Source organism: Oratosquilla oratoria, chromosome 43 (genome assembly GCF_046742065.1).
Source record: "Oratosquilla oratoria isolate Oo_2021 chromosome 43, ASM4674206v1, whole genome shotgun sequence".
Taxonomy (NCBI): Eukaryota; Metazoa; Arthropoda; class Malacostraca; order Stomatopoda; family Squillidae; genus Oratosquilla; species Oratosquilla oratoria.
Window position 1 is genome coordinate 16226765 of NC_134819.1, and position 15472 is coordinate 16242236.

General features: G+C 38.3%; 2 protein-coding genes and 1 pseudogene across 2 annotated transcripts in view; all 3 read left to right on the forward strand.

The window, feature by feature from the left end:
• LOC143021928 (copine-8-like) overlaps positions 1-15472 on the forward strand; it is a 758082-nt gene that overhangs the window by 86220 nt on the left and 656390 nt on the right. The window lies entirely within an intron of this gene.
• LOC143021929 (decapping and exoribonuclease protein-like) overlaps positions 1-15472 on the forward strand; it is a 252942-nt gene that overhangs the window by 21381 nt on the left and 216089 nt on the right. The gene's annotated exons all lie outside the window — the stretch shown is intronic.
• LOC143021838 (uncharacterized) lies at positions 239-14680 on the forward strand (annotated as a pseudogene).

The window sequence follows — 15472 nt, forward strand, 5'->3', positions numbered from 1 at the left end:
AGATAGGTCATATACGAGCTCTGAGCCTTCTCTGGGAGGGAAATAGCTGTCAATCACGAGTTTAACACACGATCTAAGACCATGGTGAAAACACACGTCGGACTGACGGCAAAGATAAACTCCGTGAAAAAGTGGATTTCAGCGGCAAGGGAGTATCTATGTTGTATTAGTAGGGAAGAGAAAGCTCGTGTAGTGGGCACTTGAAGAAAAAGGAGAAGGGGAGGAATTATTGAGAAAAATGGAAGAAAATGAGGAAGGTGAGAAACAGGCCCCGGAAGTCAGGAGTGTAAACAAAAGGTGCACAGACGACACAGGTGAAGTCGAACAAATTAACAAAGGGATCAAAAGTAGAAATATAGATAAGAGCAGCTCAATAGCAAATGGAGATAATTATTTCTACAGATTTGATGAGGGAGGAGACGACAACCTCCCCCCGTTTAGCAAGGCTAGAGGAAAAACTAACAAAAATGAACGAATCATGGGAGGTTAGGTTTAGCCAACTCGCGCTAATTACACAGAGAGTTGATGAATTGGAAGAACTAAAGAAGGAGAAACAACACATGAATAAAGAAATAGAAGAATTAAAAATGCAATTAAAAGAAGTAAAGGATGAGAATGAAGAATTTACGAATAATAATAAAGAGAATAAGGAGTCCATAGCAAAAGAGGTACAGGGTTGGAGAAAAGTTCAGGAGGATAATGAAATTGAATTTAGAGATATAGTGAAACAACAGATGAAGGAACACGTTAAGGACACAGTTATTAAAATGATAAGGGAGAAGGAGAATATAGAAAGAGCCTTAGCAGATATTAAGAAATGTATAATTATATTAGGAATGGAAGAGAATCATCCAAATAGGACTACAAGAGTAGGAGATGAGAAAGAAAAGGTAAACAAGGTGTTAAAAATATTTCAAGAAGGTGAGCAGGAAATAGGGAAATTCAATAAATATATAGGCTTGGGAAATGGTATAGACAAGACCAGACCAATTAAGGTTAAATTCAGGTCACAAACGACAGCAGAGAATGTCTTAACAACAACAGGGAAACTAGCAGAAAGTGATCAGTACAAACAAGTATGGATAAAAAATAAAGAGGAAAGAGAGGAAGATGAAACAAAAAGAATCTAAGCTAAAGAAAAAAAAAAGAGAATGTAACAGAGTCAAAGATAAATTCTATTGGAGAGTAGTGGATATGAAAGTTAGGAAATGGTTCTTAGGAGAGAAAAACAGAAGGGAAACAGAAAACAGGATGGAGGTAACAGAAAATTAAAAGTGTCCTTCACAAATATAGATGGCTTAATAACAGGCTTGAATGAACTGATTACCTGAAGGAAAAAGAACCTGACATAATGGGAATTGTAGAGACAAAATTGAAAAGTCCATTACCACCCAACATTGTAGGACATGGTGTATATGGTTATTGGATTAGAAACAGAAGTAAAACAAGGTGGTGGAGTTATGTTCCTGACTAAGAAGGATATAAATGTGAGGATGTTACATATGGAAAGAATAGAGTGGAGATGATTATGTTGGAAATAGAGGACAGGGACAAGAAAAGCAGGAAGTTTGTGGTAAATTATTTGCCTCCCAAAACGGCCTCATAGGAAGAGAGAGAACACCAAAATATGTTAGAAGACTCAAGGATAACACTAAATAAGATAATGGAAGATGGAGGAAGAATAGTTATAATGGGTGACTCTAATTGTAAAGAAATCTGCTGGGAAGAGATGACGGTGAAGGGTGGAGACGACCTATAGGGAAATGTACTACTTGGTATGATTATAGAACATACAATGACACGATGGATACAAGAGAATACTAGGTATAGAAATGAGGAAAAGCCATTGAGACTGGACCTTATAATCACATCAGAACCAGAAATCGTGGACAAGATTGAATATAAGACACCGCTAAGTAGAAGAGGTACATAGGATGGGGCAGTACTCTAAAGAAAAACAATATAGGTCACGAAAAACCAATGTAAGGGTCTCAAATGATAGCAGTACTATAAAAAACAGGAAAACTGGAAAATAGTGAAAATTACAAAAATGCATGGATAAAAAAGGAATGAGGGATGCAAAATAGAGAGAAAAGACACTTGGAAATGAAGCAAATGAAAAAAATGAGAGAAGAATGGAGACTGATTTTTTTTTTTAGAGAGCACTAGACCTGAGACTAAGAAAATGATATATCATAAAAGAGAAACATAATAAAAAAAAAGGAAAAAGTTAAAAAATATCATATACCAAAATTAGCATAATTTCAGGACTAAATGAATTAAACGACAGTAGAGAAACCAGACATAATGGGAATTGTGGAGACGAAATTAAAATGTCCACTACAAACAAATACTGTGGAACAAGGTTTATACAACCATTGGATGAAAAATAGAAAGGAGAAACAGGGTGGAGTCATGTTTTTGGCTAAGAAAAGCTTAAATGTGACAAAGATAACAGAAGGAAAAAATAATGTGGAACTGATTATGAAAAAAGTTGAAAACAGGGACATGAGAAGTAGAAAATTTGTAGTAATATATGTTCCCCATAAACAGTCTTGGACAGAGAGTGATCATTCCAAAATGTTGGAAGACACAGAGAATGCATTAATTGAATTACTGAAAGGAGGAAACATAGTAATTATGGGTGACTATATCTCAAAAGAAATATGTCGGAAAGAAATGACCATGAAAGGTGGAAAAGACCTTAGGGAAAATATACTACTGGATATGACCATTGAATACACAATGACTCAATGGTTAAAAAAAAAAACCATTGAAGCAATGAAGAACTGTTGAGACTAGATTTAATATTTATGTCAGAGCCTGAAATTTATAATAAAATGGGATACAAAACAATTGGGAAGAGTCTCCACATACTAATAGAGTTTGAACTAAAAGAAGAAATTGATTTGAGAAGAAATGAGAAACATAGAAAAGGAAGACTAATGTACAACAAAATGGATTTTGAGAAACTAAGAAAAAAAATTCAAAATGTAAATTGGAAAAGCTTGAAGAAACAAAGATGGAAGAGAAATGGAACATATTAAAGGAAATTTATAATGAGGGCATAGACAAATACATACCAAGGCAGAAGCAAGAAAGGGTGTACATTAAGTGCTGGTACAATAAAAAATGTAGTGAGGCTAAAGATTGAAGAGACAAAGCTAAAGAATAAAATAAAAAAAAAATGAGTAAGTGGCAAATATATATCAAACTAAGAAATGAATATTTAAAATACACAGGGAAGAAAAGAGAAACTATGAAAAAGAAATACAGAAATGCAAGGACTAACCTATTCTACAAGTATGTGAATGGTAAACTAAAAGATAAACAAGAAAAGGTAAAACTGCATCAAGGGAATATGAATACATAGTAGAAGTAGAAATGGGTGAAATTATGAACAAACCTTTAAAGTCTGTATTCACAATTAAAAGTACACAAATTGGGAGGAAGGACATTGAGAAGCATTTCTCAGACAGGGTTCCCCAGAACCCTAAGGGTACGCGAGAACAAGCGAGATAAGCTAAGGCACTTTTTATTTTTTATTTAAGGGGGTATGCGACACCTGGGGGGGGGTGAATTTGGTCAAGATATGGCATTTTTCAAAACTGTGTTCAAAATGTTCGTATACCACTTAGAAATAAATCCCGACAAATAATTTTCCAGCCGCGCGCAATTTAAAGGTCCTGGGTGAGGATTAAAGGGACAGATTTAAAGGCGCAACCCACACTAGAAAGAGGCGTGCCACTTAGGACCTTCAGGTGCAGCGAATAACGTTGAAATTTGATTGAATTTACACTCGCCCAGTGTATCAACGGCCAATACGATTGTGGAGGGGAAGGGAGGAAGGTGTAGGGAGAATATTTCGCCAACTTTGTGCGAAACTAAGCGTTAGTTACCGGCTAGCTCTGAAAAGGGAAGTACGCATGTCTCATGAGCTCTCATTGCAATCTATTACTTTAGCTAGTACATATTACTCTTTAGTACAGTCATCATGGGTAGCAAAAAGAACAAAAGAACATCACAATGACAAAAAACAGCAGTTAAAGATGGCAAGCAGTCAAAGACGACTAAAGATCTCACCACCTCTCACTCCACCACCGCCCTTACCTGCACCTCTGTGACGGACAACATTAGACAAAACAATTCAAAGAGGAAGATTAAATCCAAAGAAGAAAGCAAGAGGAAAAAGATCAAGGCTATACAGGAAGAAGAAAGAAGAAGGGACATCATATGATGCTGGAGGGGGTGCCCTACCAACATAGATTGGCGAGGGGAATCTGATGAGGAAAGAGAAGGCGCCCACTACTGGAAAATAAACCTCTTTCCAATGATTTAGATACCCTGAAGACCCCCAGCAGAGAGGTTTCATATGAAGAAACCGCCAAAGGTGCAAAAAAGCAAATTATATGATGTTGTCGTCTGTGCGTCGTCACTACTGTGACATACTTATACTTTAGTTTTTCAGTATTTAAAGTACTTATAATTAAAATATGTTGATAATTTTTACTGTATTTATTATATAATAAGAATTAAGCCATGAAAAAATCAGTCAAATTGGTGAAACTATAAGCAAGTTACAGATATATTCATATTTCAAGTTGCCATATCTCCGTTCGATATTTTTCTACTTTTTTTTTAATCATAAAAAATCTAATATACATTAGATTTAGATGAAACTTACAGGGAATATTACTTTTAGTAACTGCTAGGGCCGATCGTTCGAATATTTTGAATAGGATGAAAGAGTTCGGAGTAATAATGGAAACGAGCAAAAAAATTGTATTTTTCACGATTTTTGCCAGCCATTAAAATTGAAATGCCTGTATGCAAAAGTATAAAGGAAATTGTTCAATCACTCAATGACCGGCCCTAGGTGTGCCTACTGACTAATCATAGCCAAAATATAAAACAAATTGGTCCACGTATTATGGTGCTGTGCACTTTTAAATGTCGCTACTGGTATACGTACATGTGTACATACATCATTCTGCTTCACCTAAAATGTAGGCAATATGGATACCTATTTACCTGATAAGTTTCAGCTCTTTACTCTAAATATTTTAGAAAATGACCTCCAGGTGTCGCGTACCCCCTTAATTTCAAATACGTAATATAATTAGATATGCACAACATATTTTTGGTTATTGTAATAGTGTAATATAGAAATAATACTATCTAACCTATTATTATGATGAAAATAAAATGAGAAATATATATATATATATATATATAAATATATATATATATATATATATATATATATATATATATATATTTTTTCATGCGCAGGGGTTCCCTGAGACATGCAATTTATTTTAAAGGCTATGCAAAGGGTAAAAAGGTTGAGAAATGCTGACATAGAGAAAGACACCCCCCCCCCCCCTAATGAAAGAAATGACTGTGATACAGAAGGAAATAAAGGACTAAGTAAAACAACCTTAACATCAGAAAATCACACAGTCCAGATGGAATTGCAAGTTGGATATTAAATGAAAGTATAGATGAACTTATGGACAAAAAATATAAGATAATTGATTACTCACTCAAAGAATGAAAGGTATCACAAGTTTGGAAAAATGCAAATATTGTACCAATAAAAAGGGAGGGGACAAGGAAAATCCAACTAACTATAGACTGGTCTCCCTTACAAGCATAATAGCAAAAATATGTGAAAAAGTTATCAAAAGTAGATGGTTTAAACATGTGGAAGAAAATAATGTACCAAATCCAAAACAGCATGGATTTAGATATGAAAGATCATGTGCCACTAACTTGATATGCTTTTACTAAGACTAATAGAAATAATTGAAACAATAGGTGGTGTACAAGGAAAGTTATTGGAATGGATGGAAGATTTCTTGAATGGGAGAGAAATGAGGGTGGTACTTGAAACAAAAACTCAACCTTGGAAAAAATAATTGGGAGTCCCACAAGGTTCTGTATTGGCTCCGATAATGCTTGCCATATATGTAAATGACATAGATGAAGGTGTGGAATGTTGTAACTTCTTTGCATGTAATGCAAAACTACTAAAACTACAGAGGAAGACTGTGAATCACTACAGAAAGACCTGGGAATGTAGTCAAAAGTGAGAAGTGAACTTCAGCATCAAGAAAGTATGCTGCGACCCTATGGGCACCCAGTACTAAAAAGAATATAAAGAAATTAGAAAGAATTCAAAGAGCAACAACAAAGATGGCACCAACACTTTCTTTATTGATATACGAACAAAGATTGTCCAAACTGGAACTTCCAACCCTAGAATGAAGAAGAGAAAGAGGAGATCTACTGACCATTTACAGAATTATGAAAGGAATGGAAGACCTTGACAGAGATGATTTATTAAAGTGGGATAAGAAAAGAACAAGAGGAGATGAAAAGAAATTCAAAAAGGATAGTCATAGAAGAGATCTATAAAAGAATAGTTTCCCACACAAGAGTGGTGGATATCTGGAACAAATTTGATGAGGCAACAGTGTGTCTAAAAACTATACAAGAATTTAAGAACAAACAAGAATTTAAGAACAAACTTGATGCTGAAAGATACAAAAACAGGTCACTATGAACACACTTTTCTTGCCGTATAATACAACTAGGCAAATACACACACACACTTTCATGAGAAGGTGCAGCTCTGAGGGGCTGAAACTCTGTCTGACTAGGCCCATATATCTTGATTAATTTCATCTGTATTTCTCACACTTTCACACATGGGAAGCTTACAACTATGAACTGCTTTCCTCCTTATGCCACATTAAGTTAGTGACAGAAATAGTACTGCACAGACAACAGTCCAAAATTTTTCCCAAGAAATCTGTTGGAGATACTGAGGACTGTTCCCAACTACTGGGTTTTCATTTGGTGAAACTTAGGCAATAAATACAAATGATGAACAAATAAGATACAGTACTCTTAACACACAGCTACTAATAAATGCAAACATGCCTGCACTTAAGTGATCTGGGGGGTTTCTTCAGATACTTAAAGACCTTAATATTCCAAATGTTGATCATGCTTATATCGATCGTTCTCTCTTCACCCGTGAATTTTGATAACCATAGAAAATGCGATTACAAAAGAATGAGAAAGAATGTCATTATGGAGGGGCGACTACAATCAATATAATCAAGACGCCGATATGGCAGCCTCGCGAATACACTCGCTCCCCATGACGCCTACGTGTGCGGCACCGTATGGAAGGGGTTAAAGACCTTAATATTCCAAATGTTGATCATTTTCAACTAAAGAAAACAGGAGATAATAGGTTAAAAGTGTTATTACAGAAAGTTTGGTATAATTGTGATCTGGGCTGGTTTTAAGCCGATTTGACCAATTTTATCAAATTGTTTGATTGACCAATTTTATCAAATTGTTTGATTAATTTATTATACAATTGACAGAAAATTTTTGTCATGGCACTTTATCAACAACCAAAAGGGTACTGAAAGATAGAATTCATCTGTTTTATGTAAGCTACTCTACTCATACTTTGATTTCTTTGTATATTGAGTAAATGCTCTGTTTTCTTCACATGATGTTAGTATCATTGCTCTTTGAATACTTCATGTTTTGTTACATATTCAAGGATATATTATGCTGTGACAACATAATCTTACAAAAGAGAAGTGTATAAATAAAAAAAAAGTACATACATACATACACCAAGGCTTTTTCCCCCTTTCAAGGGAGGTAGCCAAAAAGGGAAAGGCATAAAAACACTCCCACCCATTTCATCCCTAAATACACTCCACACCCCTCCCACCCTCTCTCTCATCTGAGCACCTCCTGGATGACGGGTCATCCCTGCACCTTGCCCACTGTCCTGGGTCAGAACCAGTGTCGCAAGACACAGCACATCCACAGCAAGGCCGCTTCATTTAATCGGCGACCCCCCCTCTCCGTCCCCCCTTGCATATAAGGAGAGAATGGGGAGAAATCCCTTCGGGCTGCGTCAAAATTTGCTTACACATACTACCTCACCCCCACCCCCCCGCCCATTCCTCCTCATGCAATCACAACATCATCCATATACAACCATTCTCCACTCACCTCTGTCTTCCGTTCTCTCCCTTCCTTCCTCAACAGACATTCCCCTCTTCCCCAAAGCCCCCTTCACCCCATCCATCCACCTCATCCTAGGACATCCCCTCATGTTCACTCCCTCCACATCTGCCTTCCATACCTCTTTTACTAGTCTTTCTTCACTCATTCTTTCCATGTGTCCAAACCATCCCAATATTCTTTCATCAACCCTATCTCCCAGCTCCTTTTTCACCCCTGTTCTCCTCCTCACCTCCTCATTTCTCACTCTATCTAGCCTTGTAACCCCCATCATACTTCTCAGACACCTCATCTCAAACACATTCAAACTCCTTCTCTCTTCTTCTCTTATGTTCCACGTTTCTGCCCCATACAGTGCTGTTGGCACAATCACTCCTTCATACAGTCTCCTCTTCGCATCCATTCCTAAATGTCTATTCCTCATTACACTCTTTAATCCACCAAGGCATTTACTCGCTTCTCTCAATCTACATTCTATCTCCAAAAAAAAAGAGTGGGCTAATTAGCCATATAAATGACATTACAGTAATGTACGGTTGGCGAGTGATACGCTGGTTCGAAATATACTGATTATTTATCGTAGTCCATGAGTACATATGTATATATAAATACAGTATATATATATATATATTTATATTTATATATAAATATAGTGCATGATGATAATATGCAGTCGTGGGCGTTGCGATAAGTAAAGCGATAATATCGCTTTAACCGGAAAAATATATCGCTTATATTTATCGCTTTCAAATTTCCCGTGATAAATCCAGCGATAAAGTAGGAGACGAAAAACCGTTACGGCGGGAGGTTACAGGCTCATTGTAAAGCGGCAAACAGATATGGTGTTTTAAGTGTAAAAAAGGTTTTTGAATGGATAAGTAGCAAAAATAGAGTATTTTTGGATTTATCGCTTTAAGGTATCTTGGAAATTTATCGCTTTATCATTATAGGACTAATTTATCGCTTTACATTATCGCTTTATCGCAAAATTTATCGCTGCCCACCACTGATAATATGACAGTGTTAGTATTTGGGATAGCATATAGAGAAATACTACATAAGAACAGTATGAAATTAGCCATGGAAATGGAAATATGCCTAACCTACGATCAGTTGTCATGACTGTAAATAATGCATCAAAATTGGCTTGTGGGTAGAACAGCTGACTCTGTATATATTGATTATTTTTCGCATTCCATGGATACTTCCAAATGCAGTGAGATATTTAGGGTCATTCAAGAACATGGGTTGCCCCACAAAAGCCATCAGACAAGAATGTCGGGTTCCCCACAAAATCCTAATGCAGTGTTAGGTAATTTTGTCGGTCACCTAATTCCTATCAACAAAATTGCCCGACTACAGAAAGTGCCCACCCTTAGAAGAAACTCATGTTCAATTGTACCTCAGGGAAAGAGGGGAAAAAAATGGAAAATTTGGTCAACTGGCATAGCGATGTGTCCCCCAATCCATACCAGAGTTGTGTGCAAAATCATTACAAGGAATTTCTCAAAACTGAAATTTTGAGACAATAGTTATATACATATACCAAGGCTTTTTCCCCCTTACAAGGGAGGTAGCCAAAAAGGAAAAGGCATAAAATTATTCCCACCCATTCCATCCCTGAATACACTCCACACTCCTCCACCCTCCCTCTTATCTTAGCACCTCCTGGATGACGGGTCATCCCTGTACCTTGTCCACTGCCCTGGGTCAGAAGCAGTGTCGTAAGACACAGCACATCCACAGCAAGGCCGCTTCATTAAATCGGCGACACCCCCTCTCCGTCCCCTCATGCAGAAAAGGAGAAGACGGTGAGAAATCCCTTCGGGATGCGTGAAATTTGCTCACACATACTACCTCACCCCCCATCCCCCCACCCATTCCACCTCATGCATCACAACATCATCCATATACAACCATTCTCCATTCACCCCTGTCTTCTGTCCTCTCCCGTCCTTCCTCAACAGACATTCCCCTCTTCCCCAAAGCCCCCTTCACCCCATCCATCCACCTCATTCTAGGACATCCCCTCATGTTCACTCCCTCCACATCTGCCTTCCATACCTCTTTTACTAGTCTTTCTTCACTCATTCTTTCCATGTGTCCAAACCATCCTAATACTCTTTCATCAACCCTATCTCCCAACTCCCGTTCCACCCCTGTTCTTCTCCTCACCTCCTCATTTCTCACTCTTTCCAGACTAGTAACCCCCATCATACTACTCAGACACCTCATCTTAAATACATTCAAACTCCTCTCTTCCTCTCTTATGTTCCATGTTTCTGCCCCATACAGTGCTGTTGGCACAATCACTCCTTCATACAGTCTCCTCTTCGCATCCATTCCCAAATGTCTATTCCTCATTACACTCTTCAATCCACCAAGGCATTTACTTGCTTCTCTCAATCTACATTCTACCTCCACCTTCACTCCACCTTTTCCTGCCTATTTGCACCCAAGTATCTAAAACTATCCACTTCCTCCAGTTGCTCTCCCTTAATACTCACTTCCAGTCTACTGCCACTTTCACCCCTTGTACATCTCATCACCTTACTTTTACCCACATTTATCTTTAACTTTCTTCTATCATATACTCTCCCAAACTCTGCCACCAACTTCCTCAATCCCTCCTCTGATCCTGCCACAAGCGCAGTGTCGTCAGAAAACAACAGCTGGCTCACCTCCCACTTTTCTCCATTTTCTTTAACCATCTCCAATCCCTGACCCACTACCCTTGCATTTACCTCTCGACATAACGCATCCTTGATGAAGTCCCACCTTTACCTCGAACCACTCTCTCCATTTCCAATCCTGACACAAGCTCTACTACTCTCATAAAAACTCTTGACAGCTCCTAGAAACTTTCCTCCTATCCCATATATCTGCATAACCTCCCACAGTGCCTTTCTGTCTACCCTATCATAAGCCTTTTCCAGATCCATAAAAGCCCAAATAACATCCTTCCCCTTTCCTATAGCTTTCTCACATATTTGTCTTACCACAAAGATCTGATCTACACAACCTCTACCCGCCCTAAATCCACATTGTTCCTCACCAATTACTCCCTCTGTTCCTCTTCTAATCCTCTCAATCAAGATCCTCCCATAAGCCTTCCCAACTACACCTAACAAGCTAATCCCTCTGAAACTACTACATTCACACTTGTCCCCTTTTCCCTTGTAAAGTGGAACTATACATGCACTCCTCCAGTCCTCTGGCACTCTACCCTCTCTCCAGCAAACATTAAATAACCTCACCAACCAGTCCAACATCACTGTACCTCCTTTTTTTAGACATTCTGCATGGCATCCATCCAGACCAGGTGCCTTACCTGCTTTCATCATCTTAACAACTGCCTTCACCTCATCCTTCCTTATTTCTCCTCCATTCTCCTCACTCATCACTTTCATTTTCTTAGCATTTCCCACTGCAACTATCTTTCCCTCCCTATCCTCCTTCACATTTAGCAACTCCCTAAAATACTCTGCCCATATTCCCCTTACTGCCTTCTCTTCCATTATCATCTCTCCATCTGCACCTTTTACCTTTTCTTCTCTACTTGATTTGCCTCCTCTTCCTCTCTTAATTTCTTTCCAAAACATCTTTTTTATTACTTTCAAAGTTTTCTGTCATACTCTTACCCCATTTCACATCTGCTCTCCTCTTTGCCTCCTTTACCTTTTGTTTTACTTCTCTTTTCTTTTCTTTGTACCTCTCATATGACTCCCTCATCCTATTTTGTAACCAATCTGTGAAAGCTCGCTTCTTCTCTTCTACAACCTTCTTTGTTTCCTCATCCCACCATTCACTACCCTTCCTTCTATTTCCTCCCATCCTTCTTGTTCCACACACCATCCTTGCACATTTTGTGACTCCCTGCTTGAACTATCCCCATTCCTCCTCCACACCCAGCTCTACTCTATCCTTTACTCCCTCCCACTCCTCCTTCAGCTTCTTCTTGTACTCCTTCTCCTTTTCCTTTTCATTTAAAGAGTTCACTCTAAGCACCTCCCTACCTTTTGTCCCTTTCCTCTTTCTCCATCTATCCTCCACTCTCAACTTACCTTCCACCAAAAAATGATCTGATATTCCCCCACCCTCTCCCCTTAGCACATGTACATCCTTAACTCTTCCTAACATAGTCCTATTTACCACTACATAATCCATCAACGCTCTATCTACCACCCTTCCATCCACCACCCTCTCCCATGTGTACTTATGCTTGACTTTCTTCCAAAACACTGTATTTGCTATCATCAACTCTAGACACACCTCCACCATCAACTCTCCACTACGATTCTTTCCTGGAACTCCACATTTCTCAACCACTCCATCAATTGGACCATTTGCTACCCTAGCATTAAGGTATCCCAGTACTATTACATTGACATTTCTCCCTAAATCCTCTATGCACTCATTTAAATCTATCCAAAAGGCCTCCCTTTCTTCTACACTTCTCACTGCCAGGCCCATATGCACTTACAAAGACCCACATCTCCTTACACAGTTTCACCTTCATCCACATTATCCTTGAGGAAACCTCCTTCCACTCCACACACGTTTACCTATCTCTTCACTTACTAGAACAGCCACCCCTTCCTTCCCTCGCCCTCTCTTCACTCCTGATAACCTCCCACTTACACTCACCCTTCCCTTTCAACTTAGTTTCACTCAAAGCCAACACATCCATCTTTCTCCTCACAAACATACTACCTATCTCTTCCCTTTTACTCTCATCTGTACCACATCCACGCACATTAAAAGACCCAAACCTTAGGGTGCTGGTCGGAAAACTCCCAGACCCTCTTATGCTTTTACTTTTTCGTTTAGGAATGTCCCCTGTGGGGCTACAAGGAGAAGGATGCCTAGTCCCACTCCCCGTCCCTTTCTTCTCGCCTCTTACAATCCAAGTGTACTTGGTGGCATTATTCTTTTCCCCCACCACAGGGAATTCCCCCACAACAGAAAATGAATACTCAGAGAAATGGTACAGGACAGCAGCAAGGGGTTGGGGGACAGCATAATGGAGGGACAGTCGTAGTATAAAAGTGTCATTATTTCTCTATGAAGAGTTTCCCTCTATCATAGACAAAATGATGTGTGGCTTTGGTCCATAGGGGCGCCCCATATAGACCCTAAAGTATCAACTGCTTGCTACTTTGCCATAATAACAAGCAGCCAATACCCCGGACGGGTATTGGGTATAGTTATATAACTTTTTTAATATTGAATTTCTTTACTTCTTTCATCCTTCAAACTTTCTTCCCTTTTTCTCCTTTCTTCATGTTATTACATTTTTTTTTCCAGATTATTGTCATTGTCTTTTCTAAAAGAAATTATATAAAAAGGCCTTACATCATGGCAAGCACAGAGATTGAAACAAAGGGCATAAATATTTAAGTGGCAACCAGAAACAAGCACTGGCCAAGGCTAAGGTATCTGAAAATGAAAAGTATAGAGGTGGTATCAACAAATTCTTTGTCACTCCATCTTTCAAGTGCCCATGTATTAAGGATGAAGAAAACAAAAATTATTGAGCCCAATTACAGTAGATAAATACAATGATGACATTGATAACAAATTAGAAAAGGACAATGCAGTTGTGAATCAAATTGAAGATGATCTAAGTGCACCAGAAGACAGTGCCAAAGCAGAAAGCTTACTTGTGACCAGGAAAAAATCAAGCCCAAACATCATGCAGTGATAGATCCATGAATACAGTTGTAATTAACATGTATAATGACATAACCAGTTGGCCAGCAGATATAAATAAAAATGTTAAAGATTACTTAACAATGAAAGGTCCTCTTAATATTCTAGTGATCATCTTTCCAAGAAATGAAAAGGGAGAGTTAAGTTTAACTGTAACAGGAAACTTCCAAATATAATCTGTCTGCAGATAGAATTTATTGTTTTTATTGCAAACTCTTTAGCAAGAGCACAAACATTGCATTATTAACAAGTGGATTCAACAACTGGTCTAATCTTCATACAAGGTTGTGTAAGCATGAAAATTCAAAGAACCATGTGGAGTTTCTAGGAGTTATGTAGGTTTGGATACCCAAAGCTTTGTAGAGGTGAATGAGACAGAAATGTCTGGTAAGATCAATTTGTTGTCAAAGGTCATTACATCATAGTGGACACCGCCATGTGGATGATGAAAAGATTACATATAGAAATAGTCTTATATGTGTATGTACATAGGCTTGATTGTTATACAAAAATGTATAATATTTATGATGAAAATGAATAATTTATATGGAGTAATTTGGTTGTGTTGGTAAAGTACAATTTTTATATTAAGATAGGCAGAGGAAAGACATCTGAATATGTAGAAACAAAATAGGCAGGAAACTTAACTACAGGAAACAGAGGTATTGATGTGTCACTACAGGGCAGGCTGGGGCGACAATGCAGGCAGCAGCTGGGCAGGTTAGGCCAGGGCGACAATGCAGGCAGTGGCTGGGCAGGATAGGCCAGGGCGACAATGCAGGTAGTGGCTGGCTAGGGCAGGCTGGGGTGATTCTGCAGGCAATGGCTCAGCAGGTAGCAGCTGGGCAGGGCAGGCTGTGGTGGCAACTCAGCAGGCAGCAGCTGGACAAGGCAGGCCAGGGCATTGACTCAGTAGGCAGCAGCTGGAATGGTCACTCCAGGGTTACCAGTTGTAGATTTGAATACATACGTAGTTTTGTAGAGGTGAATGAGACTAATTTTGATGTCTTGGAAATATCTGGCAAGGTCAATTTATTGTCAAATGTTATCATGTTGTACTGTGCTTATGTGGATAAAGAAAAGATTACATTTGCAAATATAGTCTTATATGTGTATGTACATTGGTTTATTATACAAAAATAGATTATATGAAATATGAAAATAAATAGTTCTATATGGGGGTAATTTGATGATGTTGGTGAAATACAATTTTTACAATAAGATTGGCAGAGTAGACAGTGGAATTTGTGCAAACAGAATAGGTGGGAAACATAGCTTCAGAAAATAGAGGTATTTATGTGTCACTACAGTTACACCAAAGACTTTGTAGTGGACATACTATTGACAAAAAAACATGAAAAATCATCATTCAACATGAAAAGCACTGGCAGCAAGTATTCAAAAGGTTAGTAGCAATAGTACTGTTTCTTGCTGAGGGAAATTTAGCATTTAGAGGATCAAAAGAAAATGTTAGTAATGAGAGTGTGCACAATGGTAACTTTGTGGAGCTGCTTGGAAAGTTTGACCCTGTTCTTGATACACTTGTGAAAATCAAAACACATGAAATTTACAATCACTAACCAGGAAAAGATACTCAGAATGAACTACTAAACATTATGGCTATAGCTGTTTTGAATGATATACTGAAACATATAAAAGCAGCTAAGTACATCATGAATACACTCCACTCCCCTCC